The 15,567-nt window shown below is 35.9% G+C and overlaps 1 non-coding gene across 1 annotated transcript; it reads right to left on the bottom strand.

The window, feature by feature from the left end:
- Positions 1–3,876: 3,876 nt before the first annotated feature.
- On the bottom strand, positions 3,877–3,982 carry LOC122018247. Its single transcript, XR_006121675.1, has one exon. It is a non-coding gene; the product is annotated as a small nucleolar RNA R71 (small nucleolar RNA).
- Between the last annotated feature and the right edge of the window lie 11,585 nt (positions 3,983–15,567).

The following is a 15,567-nucleotide window of genomic DNA, read 5'->3' on the forward strand; positions in this document are numbered from 1 at the left end:
CGTTGTTTCTTCTCCTGCTTAGAATAATTTGATTCCACTAAATAATAGTATAATCAATAAATTCAACAGTAGCTAATTTTACTTTCTTCTCTTCAGAGTAGTTGTGACAATCAAACACTAATTCAACTTTCTTTTCCCACTCCAAATATACGTCTGGATCACTTTTACCTTGAAATGAAGGAATCTTCATCTTGATATTTCCCAAGTTTCTATCAACAAAATCATTCATTCTTCCTCTTCTACCGCCAATTCTAGCATGACCAGATTTGTCACTAGAAACTCTATCATCAATGTCCTCAGATACGCCATCATCATCATCATCATCATCATTGTTGTCATCATAATTATGTTGCCTTGAATTTCGTGTAGGAACTCTACCAGTTTGGCTATTTTGCAATCCCGAAATTACAACATCTTGTCTCTCTAATCTGTCGAGGATTTGATTGAATCTAATTTCCATGCGTTCCAAGTGTTGTCTCAAGGCTCGTTGTTCAAGTGTTTCTCTCAGTCTTGCTTCCTCTCCACTTGTCACCATTAATGCAATCTGTTGACACTTAATCACTCAACTCACTAACGTTAGCTCTTTAAAGAACTTAGAATTGTGGCAATTTCCCTATAAGTGTTCGTTGACTAATTTAAACTCCCAAGGATATTAGGATAAAAAGATAGGAATTGATATAAAAATATAAGTTGCAGAATTGAAAACTAATATTAAGGACTGAAATGAAATTTTCCAGAATTAAAACTTGGCAGAACTTAAAAGGAAAATACGGAATTGGAAAATGCAAGTATACTAGGCAAGACTTTAAGAAAATACGCAATTGGAAAACGTAAGTATACTAGGCAAGACGTTAAAGAAGATGCGGAGTATACTAGGAAAGACTTTAAAGAAAATACGGAATTGAAAAATACAAGTATAGTAGGCCAGACTTTAAAGGAATTGCAGAATTAGAAAATACAAGTATAGTAATAACAATTCTCTATACCCACCTTCTTTTTTTTCTTTCCTTTTTTTATTTTCGACCCTTTTTTTTGCTGAAAATATTTTTTTTCCTTTTTTTTTTAAATTTCGGCCTTTTTTTTATAGCAACCAAACGACTAAAACTCACTAAGATTGAGATGATAATGATAAGTAAATAATGTTGAACAAAATAAATAAAGATTCAAGCATAAAAGAAAAAGGATAATGAAATTGATTTAGAAAAACGAAAGCTCTGATACAAAATGATGTGAATCCAAAGAAAAAGATATCTCAAGAACTCAAAATGAATGGAAGAAGAAAGACAGAACTAAATCGATAAGATTGATGAAAAGAACCTCAACCCAATGCTTAGGAAACCATGAACCTTGGTATAGAAGATGATAGACGCCACAACCTTGGGATGGAGGTTCATAAGTCTTCGAATGTCACAAGGAAATACCTTGATAAGTTCTAATTCAATGAAGAACCAACAAGTGAGAGCCTCACCAAAGTTTGGATTGAAAATATATCAAAGATACATGTGTGGCTATCACCCCCTTTATTTATAGCTGTAAGGTGATCAAAAAATCCTAAAAGATCAAAAGAGAGCTCATTTAGTAAAGGCCTATGTAGACTATTTAATCATTTTAAGCTTATGGCTTTATTACAACCAAAATAAAAGTAGAAATTGAGTCTGAATTGAGCATACATATCCCTACTACATAGACATGAGACTTAAGTGCTAATTAGGCTCATCTAAGGCTTGAATTAGGTTGACTATGCCGAATGACTTGCTCTTGGTCAAACCTTCTACAATGGTAGTATTGGCCTTCACACCTTCAATTAGTACATTAAGTGCTTCCTTCATCTTTCTAGCCTTAGCCCTTATAATTAGGCCTCCATTGATGCATAATGGATCATCATTAATATCTAGAGTAGGTTGACCATGATCCGTATAATTAGCTTGTTCTTCTCTTTCTTTGACTCCATCAACAAGCCAGAGCTCAATGTGACAAGCCCATGACGAGCTAGCCCTTGCCCTCCTATTAAGGGGAGTTCTTCCCCTTCTTCAAAGGAGGAAGATTCTCCCCTTTGGAAGACCATCTTGGTTTATATTTACACCCTCTGCACACTCCGTTAGATGATCCAAAGTCATTTTCATTGTCTCCTTGACTCCGTAAGCAAAGGTTTGGATTCCAAGATTACTTAATGCATCGGATAAGCTTCTTCTCCCTTCTTCTCATAGTTTTGATGTTTACAATTTCTTTGTCTTTGGATTGTTTCTACTTTGTTATGGAGTAGATCACATTGTTCTAGGATTAAGGGAGTAATAGTGATGTGAGATTGATGTATACTCTTGGATTTGCCAATTTACTTTCCATGTGATATTGCTTATGCCTTGTATTCATTTGATCAAATGTGTATGTTATGTTTGTGATTAATTCTCAGATTTGTTTGAATGATTGTGTGGATTTGTTCACCGTGTGGAGGGGATGCTCTAGATCATATGATTGTGTGTCCCTAGTGATAAGGGTAACCATTTAACCAGATATCTAGAGTATCGCCTTGAATGGGAGAGCAATTCTCTATACGGAGATCCAGAATTATGCTTATTGGCTTGTTTCTATGTTCATGCTATCAAGTGTTTAGTGAATTCTTGTGATGCAAAGGGACCCTAGTGACAAAGGTAACCCTTGAATCAAACTTCATTGGAATCACTTCCAATTAGGTAACATTGAATGGTAATAGAGATGGTACTCTGGCATAACCACCGCGTGATGGAGTCAAAAGAAAGAGAACGACAAGTTTCCCAACAAGCTAATGATATATATCATGCTCAACCCACTCTAGATATTAATAATGATCCATTATGCATCAATAGAGGCCTAATTATAAGGGATAAGGCTAAAAAGATGAAAGAAATACTTAATGAGCTGATGTGAAGGCCAAAGCTACCATTGAAGAAGGTTTGACCAAGAGCAAGTTATGCAACTTAGTCAACCTAATTCAAGCCTTAGATGAGCTTAATTAGCACTTAAATCTTATGTCTATGTAGTAGGGATGTGTAGGCTCATTTTCTACCTTTATTTGGGTTGCAATAATAATGGCTAAGTAGCCTACATAGACCTTTAATAAGTGGGCTCCCTTTTGGCCTTTCAGGATTTTCTTGTCACCCTATAGCTATAAATAAAGGAAGGTAATGACCACACATGTATCTTTTGGCATATTTCAATCCTACATTAAGTTTTTAGAATCGTTGCAAGAAATTGTGCATATTTTAGTTGACAAACGCTTGAGTTAGTATAAACATTATTTTCTATATTTCTACATTTTTGTTTTGCATTTTTATTATTTTTATTTCTACAATGCAATTTAATCCTGCATTTCTTAATTTCTGCAAATTTTGATTTGAACTAGACATGTTATTGTATGTGAAGATTTAATCCTGCAAGCAAATTATTACCCCTTGATCCTAAGATTGATAGATCCTTCTAGAGAAGAAGAAACCTGTAGAAGTAATAAGAAGAACAAGCATCATTACAAATAGCAAACAAACCTCTCAAGGATTACGCAGCACCTTGTACTCGAGGACTTCGGTCTTGCATCATAAAACTGTCAATCGAAGCTAATAATTTTGAGATAAAGTCTGCAATAATAACTATGGTGCAACAACATCAGTTTGGGGGAGAACTGCATGAGATCCCAACTAGCACCTAGAGCTTTTCTATGAAATCTAAGGGATGATGAAGATGAATGGAGTGCCAGCTGAACCAATCAGATTGCGCCTTTTTGGTTTCTCTTTGAGGGATGGGTAAAACAATGGCCCTCTTCTTTAGCTTCAAACAACATTACATCTTGGGAACAATGTGAGTAGTTATTTCTCGATAAATTTTACCCACCCAACAAAATAGCACATATTCGGAATCTAATTGCTAGTTTTAGACAGACTGATACTGAGTCTCTCTATGAACTGTGGGATAGATTTAAAAATATGCTCAGATCATGTCCTCATCATGGTTTAGAAAAATGATTAGTTAGCTTTAAATTTGGAATGCAAACTCGATGGTTTGGATGTTACTCATGGCAATTACAAAATTGATATATGCCTTCCCATGAGAATGATATACTGAGATGAGAACAGTTTCACCTTTCTAAAGAGGGATGGATTTCCATTACCTAGAACCATGTCCTAAATGAACCACAGTTCGCAACTCCACCAATTGGGTGATTATGGACATAGCTCCCGAGTTTGCCTCTATTCCTTTAGAGTATCATGAACCCTCGTCATCTGGACATCAGCAACTGTCTGGATACTCGTAACTAGCTAGGTACTCTTTTGCCTATGGCACAGGTCCCTCTAGATTCAATATCTCACATTTTCGTGCCTCTTTGGAATAACTTCATGAGAAGCATAGTTTTCAACAACACATGTTGGAGGGTCACTTCAAATTCTCTAACGACCAATTCTAGGAGGTACATGATCATTTCCAATTTATGAGGAACTTCTAAGGCCAAGTAGCCAAATTTATTCATGACTATGACATTGATCAAGGGAGAATGAAAGATTTTAGGCATTCCATTGATATTACTAGACAACAACAAGTGGCTACACTTTTCTAGTACCATGAGCATAGTGGCCATTTTCTTGGAATGCCTACCTCTTGGAAGATGTTCTTCTCGACCTAGAATTCCACCTCCCTACCCAACCCTCTGTTAGTATTAGCCCTAGTACCAATTATGAGATGATTGTAAAGGGCTCCTTTTGTATCATATTTCATTATTAATAAAGGCAAAGTTGGTTATTATATTTACTTCAATTCAGTGCTGAATGAATAAGTATAATAATGTCCTAGAGTAGGAGGTTCTAATCTACAATGTATGAATTGGTCGAATTGAATCACGGGCCCTTCAATTAAACAGTCTAAATTATGCAAGTCACTTTCTAACATTAAATTGGGAGAAACACATTAAACTCTAATTAGGCCCTTCCAGTCTTACAGTCTAGATTACAGAAGTCATTTCCAAACACTAAATTGGAAAAATCTCATTAACCTCTAATTATTAATCCCCTTGTAGCGAATTGGCCTTCTTTCAAGAGGATCGTTCTAGAAAGTCCACTTAAAGGGATACCCTCTATTATAGGACCTCATGGTCATACAATCTAGAGCTTCTCCTCTACAAGATGGTCAAACCATCATAATCCATCACATTCACATATACACACATTTCATCAAACAAGAATAAGGCATAAACATATCATAGAATAGGAAAATGATCAAATACATAGTTCACATATCAACATCACATCATAGTTACTTTCTATATCCTAGAATTTGAAGAATCTACTCTATAGAGAAGGAAATCACAACCAAGAGACAAATAAATAACAATCTACAACTTAATATATGAAATAAATAGAAGAGAATGCTTATCCATGAATTCTAGTATCGTTGGAGATGTTTTCGAGCTCTGATGGTGGACGGATCATCCAAATAGATGAAGATGGCTGCCTTAGAGTTTCCCCTAGAGGGCAAAACCCCCTCCCCAAGAAGGGGGCGGAGCTTCTTGGTCTAAGATCTTTCAATGAGTGATTTTCTTGACCCTGTTATACATTTCCCAAATTTTTCAGATTTGCCCCTTTTGTTGGGCTCCTCCAAAATTGATTTTTCATCCCTTAGACCTAACTTTATCAGTTTGTACTATGAACCAAACTTATAGACATTAAAATTATCTACATTTTGATTGGTCACACGTGGATCCAACTGAGCTAAAAGTTATGGCCGTTCAAAATTGGGTCTGCAATTAGGTCGGCCAGATCTGCCAGATTTTTATAGGGCTCCGTCAAAATAGATTTTTCATATCTTAGACTAGGTTTCTTAGGTTTGGCCCTGAAGAAAAGTTATAAAACTTGAAATTATTAAACTTTTGCTAGGTCACACAACCCATAACTTCAATAGAATTGAAAGTTATGGTTGTTTTACTTTTGCAGTGTAGTCCAGAATTTGGCATGGCTATGCCTTGAAACATACTAGAAAAGTTGTGAAATTTATATAGTTGTGCTTTTTATCATGGTCTAGCCATGTGGAGGGTTTTGCCTCTGTTTTAGCACCATTTTGGCCCTGATTTTGTTCGAGGAATACATTCGTGTCTTGGGACACAGTCAAAGCATGTTCCTTGATTAAACACTCTCTTTTGAAAGTCTTTTGAAAGCCCTTTTCTACACGTTGGCCTCGATGAAGTAAGGCATGGCTAGACTGTGGAAGCTTCTTTTTGAGTCGTAGAGAAGAGACCTGGGAGGCACGACCAGATTGTGGGAGTTTCTGGTTGGGTGAGGCATGACCTTGCTTTGCTGAATTCTTCCCAAGCTCTCTCTGATGCCCAAAATGCTCCATTTTTGCTATAAAATTGTGTCATATCTGATGGAGTCAAAGAAAGAGAACAAGTTGCCCAATAAGCTAATGATATGGATCATGCTCAACCCACTTTAGATATTAATGATGATCCATTATGCATCAATGGAGGCCTAATTACAAGGGCTAAGGCTAAAAAGACGAAGGAAGTAGTTAATGTGCTTATCGAAGATGTGAAGGTCAAAGCTACCATTGAAGAAGGTTTGACCAAGAGCAAGTCATCTTGCTTAGTCAACCTAATTCAAGCCTTAGATGAGCTTAATTAGCACTTAAGTCTCATGTCTAGTAGGGATATGTCGGCTCAATTTAGACTCAATTTCTACCTTTATTTGGATTGTAATAATGTCATAAGCTTAAAATGGCTAAGTAGTCTACATAGGCCTTTACTAAATGGTCTTTCTTTTGGACTTTTAAAATAAAGGGGGTGACGGTCATACATTTATCTTTTGACATATTTTCAATCTAAAGCATGGTGAGGCTCTCACTTGTTGGTTCTTCATTGAACTAGAACTTATCAAGGCATTCCCTTGTGGCATTCGAAGACTTATCAACCACCATCCCAAGGTTGTGGCATATTCCATCTTCTATACCAAGGTTCGTGCTTTCCTAAGCATTGGGTCAAGGTCCTTTTCATTAATCTTATCAATTTAGACCTTTATTTCTTTCTTTTTTAATTCGTTGTGGGTTCTTGAGATATCTTTCTCATTGGATTCACATCATATATAAACAATCAAGCATGAAACATAACGAAATTACATATATATCAACTAGATTAAATATAATGACAAACAGAAAAGTATCAAACTCTAGAACCAATCTAGAGTAGAGTCAAGGTAAGCAAATAGTTGTTGTCTAATCAATATATAACAATAAATAATCATGCATTAGGATCAACAAAACTATAGGGGTCAAGGAAGGAACTATCCACCTCTTTTGTAGATTGTTTTAAATGTCTTCTAGTCAGATGGTTGATGTGTGTAGATTTCTAGGCATTGGTTGTTACACATTTACTTACATTATATGAGCATAATTTACATTATCGTACCCTATTTCATTATAATGTTATGTTTTTACTTCTTTGATTTGAAAATATACTCTTTTCATATTTTGATTGATAGTGATGTGAACCCAATGAGAAAGATATCTCAAGAAACCACAACGAATTGAAGAAGAAAGAAAGAAAGGACTAAATCGATAAGATTGATGAAAAGAACCTTGATCCAATGTTTAGGAAAGCAAGAACCTTGGTATAGAAGATGGAAGACGCCAAAATCTTGGGATGGTGGTTGATAAGTCTTTGAACGCCACAAGGGAAATAAGTTCTAGTTCAATGAAGAAATAAAAAGCGAGAGCATCACCATGCTTTAGACTGAAAATATGTCAAAAGATACATGTGTGGTCATCACCCGATTTATTTATAGCTATAGGTTAATAAAACCCCCTAAAAGGCCAAAAGAAAGTTCATTTAGTATAGGCCTATGTAGACTACTTAGCCATTTTAAACTTATGGCATTATTACAACCCAAATAAAGGAAGAAATTGAGTCTAAATTGAGCCGACATATCTCTACTACATAGACATGAGACTTAAGTGCTAATTAAGCTCATCTAAGGCTTGAATTAGGTTGACTAAGCTAGATGACTTGCTCTTGGTCAAACCTTCTTCAATTAGCACATTAAATGCTTCCTTTCTCCTTTTAGCCTTATCCCTTGTAATTGAGCTTCCATTGATGCATAATGGATCATCATTAATAGCTAGAGTGGGTTGAGCATGATACATATCATTAGCTTGTTGGGAAACTTGTTCTCTTTCTTTGACTCCATCATTCCCCCTTTCCCCAAAAGGATTCATCCTCGAATCTTGATCACCTACATCAAAGGGAGAAAGATCATAAACATTAAATGTAGCATTCACATTATACTCACCTGGTAAGTCAAGCTTGTATGCATTATCATTGATTCAAGCAATGACTTGAAATGGACCATCTCCTCATGGATGCAACTTAGTATGGTGTTTAGTAGGGAAATTTCCTTCCTCATATGAACCCAAACCCAATCTCCGAGTTCAAATATCACTTTATTTCTCCCTTGTTGGCTTGTGTAATATATTGTCCAGCCCTCTTTTCAATTTGCAATCGAACTTTCTCATTCAGTTGCCTCACAAACTCAGCTTTTCTATACCATCTAAACTGCACTCTCAGAGATATGAAATATGTTATACATTTAGAGGAATGACAAGGTTTCAACCAACATGATACTCTTTTACACCACTTTCCATCATCTTCAGACTCACTCTCAATTTCAATATCACCATTTTCTTTCAAAAACATAATTCTTTTGTTTGAACATTGTGAAGCAATATGTCCTCTTCCCAAACACTTTAAGCATTTAATATCTCTATTTCTTGAAGATTGGATAGGTTCTTTACCTTTGACCAATCAAGAACCAGCATCTTTATTCTTCAAAAACTTGGTCTTACTCCTTGATGCAAATTTATCATCTCTTTTGTTCCAACTAGATTTCCAAGTGGATGAATTAGAACTTTGTCGATGCTTGATTGAACCCTTCCTTTTGAGTTGCCTTTCAACTTTCATGGACATATGCACCATATCTTCTAGCTCCACATAATGTTGCAACTCCACTATATTTACAATTTCTAAATTCAAAGCTTGTAAAAATCGTTCCATGGTTGCTTCTCGGTCCTCCTCCACATTGGCTTGAATCATGGCAATCTCCTTCTCCTTATGATATTCCTCCACAGTCTTCGATCCTTGGGTTAGACTTTGTAGTCATTGGTACAAATCTCGATAATAATGTGATTGAATGAACCTCTTTCTCATAATAGATTTCATCTCTTCCCAAGTGCCAACGGGTCTCTCTTTGTTTCTTCTCCTATTTAGAATAATTTGATCCCACCAAATAATATCATCACTACAACAAAATCCCTCATAAACATCAGTGGAACAACAACGGTTTTAGGCTAAAATCGATGTCTTTGAGTATTTTACACCGGTTTTTCTAAAAACCGGTGTCTATGAGCGCAGATTTTAGCTCATAGACATCGGTTTTTTAGACGATGTCTATGACCGCCCTTTTTTTCATTAATAGACACCGATTTTAACATCGGTTTTTAAAATCTGATGTTAATGAACCAAAATAAAATATTTTAATTTCCCCACAAGCCAAAATTTACAATATTTTACAAAGTTCCCTCCAAACCTAAACCAATATCGCGGCCCTTCTCTCACCCAAACCTAAACCTCTGCATTCCAGGCGACGTCTGTTCTTTCTTCTTCTTATTTTCTTGTTAAGGTTTATTTCTGATCTTGTTTTCGCCTCTCACTCGGTTTAATTCGAGTTCCATGGTGAGAAAATTGTTGTTTTGTTTTCCTTCCATTATCGACTTCCTTGATATGACGAGAAGAAACAAACTTACAAATCGCCCCGTTATCATTTTGATCTGCCTTTCACTCACTCGGTTTCATCGTGTTGATCTGCGTTTGATCTTCGATTGCTCTGTGATTTTTCTGGTAAGAACCCTAATCTGCTCGTGGTTTGTTTGATCTGTGATTTCTCTAGTAAGAATCCTATAATCTGTTAGTGGTTGATCTGCGATTTCTCTGGTAAGAAGCCTATAATTTGTTAGTGGTTGATCTACATCGTGTTGATCTGTTATTTCTTCGCTTGATCTGCGATTCGTGAGCTCACCGTGGTTGATCTGCGATTTCTCAGCGATTTTTTGGGTAAGAACCCTAATCTTTTCGTGGTTTCATCGTGTTAATCTGTGTTTGATCTGCGATTTCTGTGATTTCTCTGGTAAGAACCCTCATCTGTTCGTGGTTGATCTGCTATTTCTCTTCGTGATCTGCGACTTCTCTAGTAAGATCTGCGTTTTCTCTGTGTGATTTGCGATTTCTCTGTAAGAATCTAATCTGTTTGTGGTTGATCTTCGATTTCTCTGCGTGATCTTCAATTTATCTGCACGATCTGTGATTTCTCTGGTAAGATCCCTAATCTGTTCAGGTTTCATTGTGTGCGATTTCTCTGCGTGATCTGCGATTTCTCTGGTAAGAACCCTAATATGTTTGTGGTTGATCTGCGTTTGATCTGTGATTGCTCTGGTAATAACCCTAATCTGTTCGTGGTTTCATCGTGTTGATCTGTGTTTGATCTGCGATTTCTCTACGTGATCTTCGATTTCTCTAGTAAGAACCCTAATCTGTTCGTAGTTTATCTGCGTTTGATCTGCGATTTCTCTCTGTGATATGCGATTTCTCTGGTAAGAACCCTAATCTGTTCATGGTTGGTCTGCGATTTCTCTGCGCAATCTGTGATTCTATGGTAAGAACCCTAATCTCTTCGTGATTTCATTGTGTTGATCTGCCATTTCTCTGCGTCATCTGCTATTTCTCTGTTCGTGCACCTTTTGTTATTTGTAAAATAATGGATTCAGAGATCTTGTTTATTTTATTATAGAAACAAGCAATGGGTTGGTGCACACATTGTAATGAGGAATGCGCCGCCATATATCGGGATCCTGACGACAATCATTTGTAAGTTTGTTTTGTATATATTCGTTTGTTTTGATCTTGATATGACTCGAGTTCTGCACATATCTTCAAGATTGTTACTCTGTCTTCTGTGCATCATCATTATCATATGTTCTGCACATGTTGTGTTTGTCAAAATTCCACACTCGTCGGTAACTTTGTTTGCTCTTCAGTTAAATCGGATGGATTGTTCATTTAGTCGATGGATTCTTCCCCTTTTTGCCTCATTGGATTGCTAAGGCTCGTAATGTTGTTTTGCAGCATGAGCATTTAGGATTTATGCTCTCATGTTATGATGCTGAAGTTAGCTACGATGGCCGCACTGACACTTTTCTGGCAAGGTATGCGGACAATTGCTCTCATTTGAATTCAAAATATGTTCTCCTTTTGATGAAAAGTTAAGTTGTGTCTGTCAAAGTTATCACACTGGCTTCATATAACATGGCGTGCGTTATTCATTCTTCTCGACTTGTAGATATCCACCACATGGAAGAAGAACTGTGGTCATAGAAGAAGTTGGCCAAAATATATATATACTCTATGATCGTATGTATAAGAGACTTTCTTTAATGTATATGAAAATGCATATTATAAACGTTACAGTCTTTGTTCAAATTAGTGCCTCTTTTACATTCTCAAAAAGACTCTTTCAGGCACAAGGAAGAAGAAGAGCTTCTGAATCTTTGTTTCTTCCAGGTTCAGACAGCTACAGAATCAGCTTTGGTAACTGCTATGGCTCGCATCATGGGCGAGAATGTGGCAATTCTCATCCGACGCAACAAGAACGTCAAGGAAATAACTGATATTGAAGAGAAGATGGAGAAGCTCAAGGAGTTGTTGTTGATTGTTAACATGGTGATCCAAGATGTCGAGTCCTGCCCTTTCACTTATGATGTGAAGATCTTGTCAAGGAAGCTCAGGTACTTGGTCTACGATCTCGAGGATGTTGTGGATTGCTATGACACTGAAGTCTTGCGCAAGTAGAGATCAAGAGCTTCTTTTAGGTCGGTGAATGATTTCTTCTCTTCTAATAACCAAATTTTGTTTAAGAGTAGGCTAGGCAGCATGATAAAAGCTGTAACAGATAGTCTGGATTCAATTTTACTTCAAAAGTCAAAGCTTTTGAATTTGTCACAAGGCAATTTTGTGATGGAAATCGACATTTAGATCAGTATAGGTTGATAAAACTTGAAAATATGGATATTAGTAGTGATATAGTCTTGCATAAATCTCAATGGAGATATAGATCAGTATAGGTTTAGGGTTTAGATACTGTGTTTTTTCACCTTGTTTGTTCGTCTCAAGGAGTTGGAGCTTTTCCCGGAGGTCAAATCATTGGAGAAAATACGACTATTTCATGATGACCTCTGCCACAGTTATTCTGTGAGGGATCAACTTTTGAAGGTACATCTTCTCCTTTTCTTTTCTTGCTAACCAGTTGTTTTATCTTATTCTAACTTGGTATTTCTTTAGTTAAAACGAGCTTATTGTCTTCCTAAAAGGTTTCTTATATGGAGGCATATAGCATCACTGACAAATTATATTTGATTTCATTTCCAATTTAATATGCTGAATGCTAATTAATTTGGATTAAATTATATGTTTTTTTTAGTCTTCGAAACCTTCACAAGAAGTTGATGTCAGGAGAGATTATTGAGAAAAAGATTAATGATATAGGACAGGTGTCTAAAAGAAACTTCTGGGATAATGATCCAGATGTTATTAGTGCGTTTGGATGCTTGTTGACCTGTGCAGCTCCAATGAAGAAAATGTTACGAGTGGAATGCTTACAGATTTCATATCTCGGGTTAGTGGTGAACTTTTTTTTTTTTTTTAATTTTTTACCAATGACCTTCAAGATGTTTTAGATCTTCTACAATATGACATTTGACACCTGCTATTTTATAAAAGAAAATAATTGCTGCAAACTGGTATAGGTGATCCTTGTCATGCTGTCTTTCATTTGCCAACTATGTCTACTGAAAGCCACACCATGCATTTTGTTGGTTGATGTAGTTGGACTGATCTCTCTCTCTCTCTCTCTCCTGGTTGTCTATTTGTTGCTTTCTCCTGTTAGAATCATACAGTTCCATGCTATTAATTGCCCAATGACTTGATGTTGAACTTTGTACTATTAAATAATTTCCTGATTGTGAATACTGCATTACTTGTAAATTAACTAGATATACACTTTTCAGTTGATCTGTTACAGTAAAAGTCAGCCTGCAGCACAGACACCCTACCAACCTGCTCCAGCAGTCCAGCCATCAAGTGCATTCTCATTTTCAAATTTTGGACGGATACAACCAGGTATATCTAATGAATTTTCCTGTCACATATTTGATTTTTCTAATTGGTTTCCTTGATTTGATTATTTACGTCAAGTTTCTTTTCTTTTCTTTTTCTTTTGAAAATTCAGCCTCTTCCAGTGGCTTTGGTGCTATGCCAAACATCTTCAGTCAAAGCAGCATTGGACATGCCGTATGTTCCTTTTCCTTTTTTGCTGTATTGTCTTTCCACCCGACATTTCTTCTTTTTTATATGCTAATGCTGCCAGCAATATGGTTCCTTGCAATATTCTGCAATCTAATTGTTAAAAGGTGACCTACACAGTTAGTCATCCTGCCATGTCAAAACAACTGAGCTTAGTTTTTATTAAAGAAAAAGGGACTAGATCTAGTACTAATCAATTATCCTAGTTTTTTCTCAGATCCGTGATCTTGTTCTTCTTTAGTCTTTTTTATATTGCAAAATGTAAACATGCTTTTAAGAGACAACAACAACCTCTGCTTGCCTGCAATATTATCATGTAAGACATGATAATATTGTAATAGATGCATCAATCTAATAATGGCATGTTCCATGCTCTATGAAAAGAAATTTTGTCAGCTAAGGAAACTTCTTGATGAATCACATATTGAGGAGTTAATGAGCCAATTGACTTGGAACTTAGTCTAATGGTTTCCATAACTGTTTTAACTTGAAATGATTTTTCTTTACAATAGCCGTTAACCAAGTTATGCCTTATTTAACAATAGCCGTTAACCAAGTTGCTGCAGTTCCACTTAATTAACACTTTCACTGCATATCAACCCACCTTGTGTTTGCCTGCTTCATTGATTGCGTGGTGATGGTGAATTTTATAGCTTTTGCTCCTTATTGTATTATGTCTATTAGCCATGTGTATACAAAGGGCACAGTTGCATTCTTGCTTATGAGATTTGGAAGATGGCATCAGAGGTAGTACAATAAATAATATATCTCTTCATTTGCTTGTTAACTATGAACATTTTCTTTGTTCTTCTATGCTTCCTTCACTGTTATATTCGTTATCTTCCACAGCAGCCTTTAAAAACTCAGTATTCTATTTTATTTGATACATGCACACATTTGTTTTAGTTATTTGACATATGGTGGATTTATGTGTTTTTACAGTTTACAAATCTCAAGTACTCCAGAGTTGAAATTGATGAAGTGCGGTTCGAGTGGGCTGAATGCATGCTAGATTACATTTGAGACAGTTGTACCTTGATGTGTTAACAGAATGTTATACTTTGATTTTGATATCTATTAGTAAGCTTTTGATGTAAAAAGAATGTTTGGGTATTTTATGGATATTGTTGTAAGAAGATTATTTATATAATTTGTGAATATTTATGTATTTTATGGATATTATTGAATGAAGAATATTTGTACAATTTGTGAATATTTGTGTATTTTTTTTTGTTATTGTCGGTTTTAAAATCAAATCTGTGCTGTTAAAAAATATACATATTACATCGGTTTTCCACTGATGTAAAATCGGTGTTATAAAGTAATATTACATCGGTCATTTACCGCTGCCAAAACTGGTGTTATTAACATACAATATTACATCGGTTTTACACCGTTGATGAAACGGTGTCGTTAAGTGATACTACACCGGTTAATAACCAATTCGAAGACCGGTGTCGTTAAGTGATACTACACCGGTTTTAACCCGATGTCTAAAATGGCAGACTTTTAACATCGACTTCATAGACATCGGTCGAAAATCAAATAGACACCGGTGGAAAACCGATGTCTATGAAGGTTTTTGTTGTAGTGCATAATCAATAAACTCAACAGCAGTAAATTTTACCTTCTTCTCTTCAGAGTAGTGGTGACAATCAAACACTAATTCTAATTTCTTTTCCCACTCCAAATATGCGGCTGGATCACCTTTGCCTTGAAATGTAGGAATCTTCATCTTAATATTTCCCAAGTGCCTATCAATATAATCATTCATCCTTCCTCTTCTACTACCAATTCTAGCATGACCAGATCTGCCACTAGAAGTTCTATCATCAATGTCCTCAGAAATGCCATCATCATATCAGTGTTGTCATCACAGTTATATTACCTTGAACTTTGTGTAGGAACTCTACCGGCTTGGCTATTTTGCAATCTAGAAATTACAACATCTTGTCTCTCTAAACTGTAGAGGATTTGATTGAATCTAATTTCCATGCGTTCCAAGTGTTGTCTCAAGGTACGTTGTTCTAGTGTTTCTCTAGGTCTTGTTTCCATTAATGCAATCTATTGTCACTCAATCACTCAACTCACTAATGTTAGCTCTTTAAAGTGTTAGGATGTATACTAAAAGCCTAGCTTTTGGTATAAACATT

Source organism: Zingiber officinale, chromosome 8B (assembly GCF_018446385.1).
Source record: "Zingiber officinale cultivar Zhangliang chromosome 8B, Zo_v1.1, whole genome shotgun sequence".
In the NCBI taxonomy this organism is placed as follows: Eukaryota; Viridiplantae; Streptophyta; class Magnoliopsida; order Zingiberales; family Zingiberaceae; genus Zingiber; species Zingiber officinale.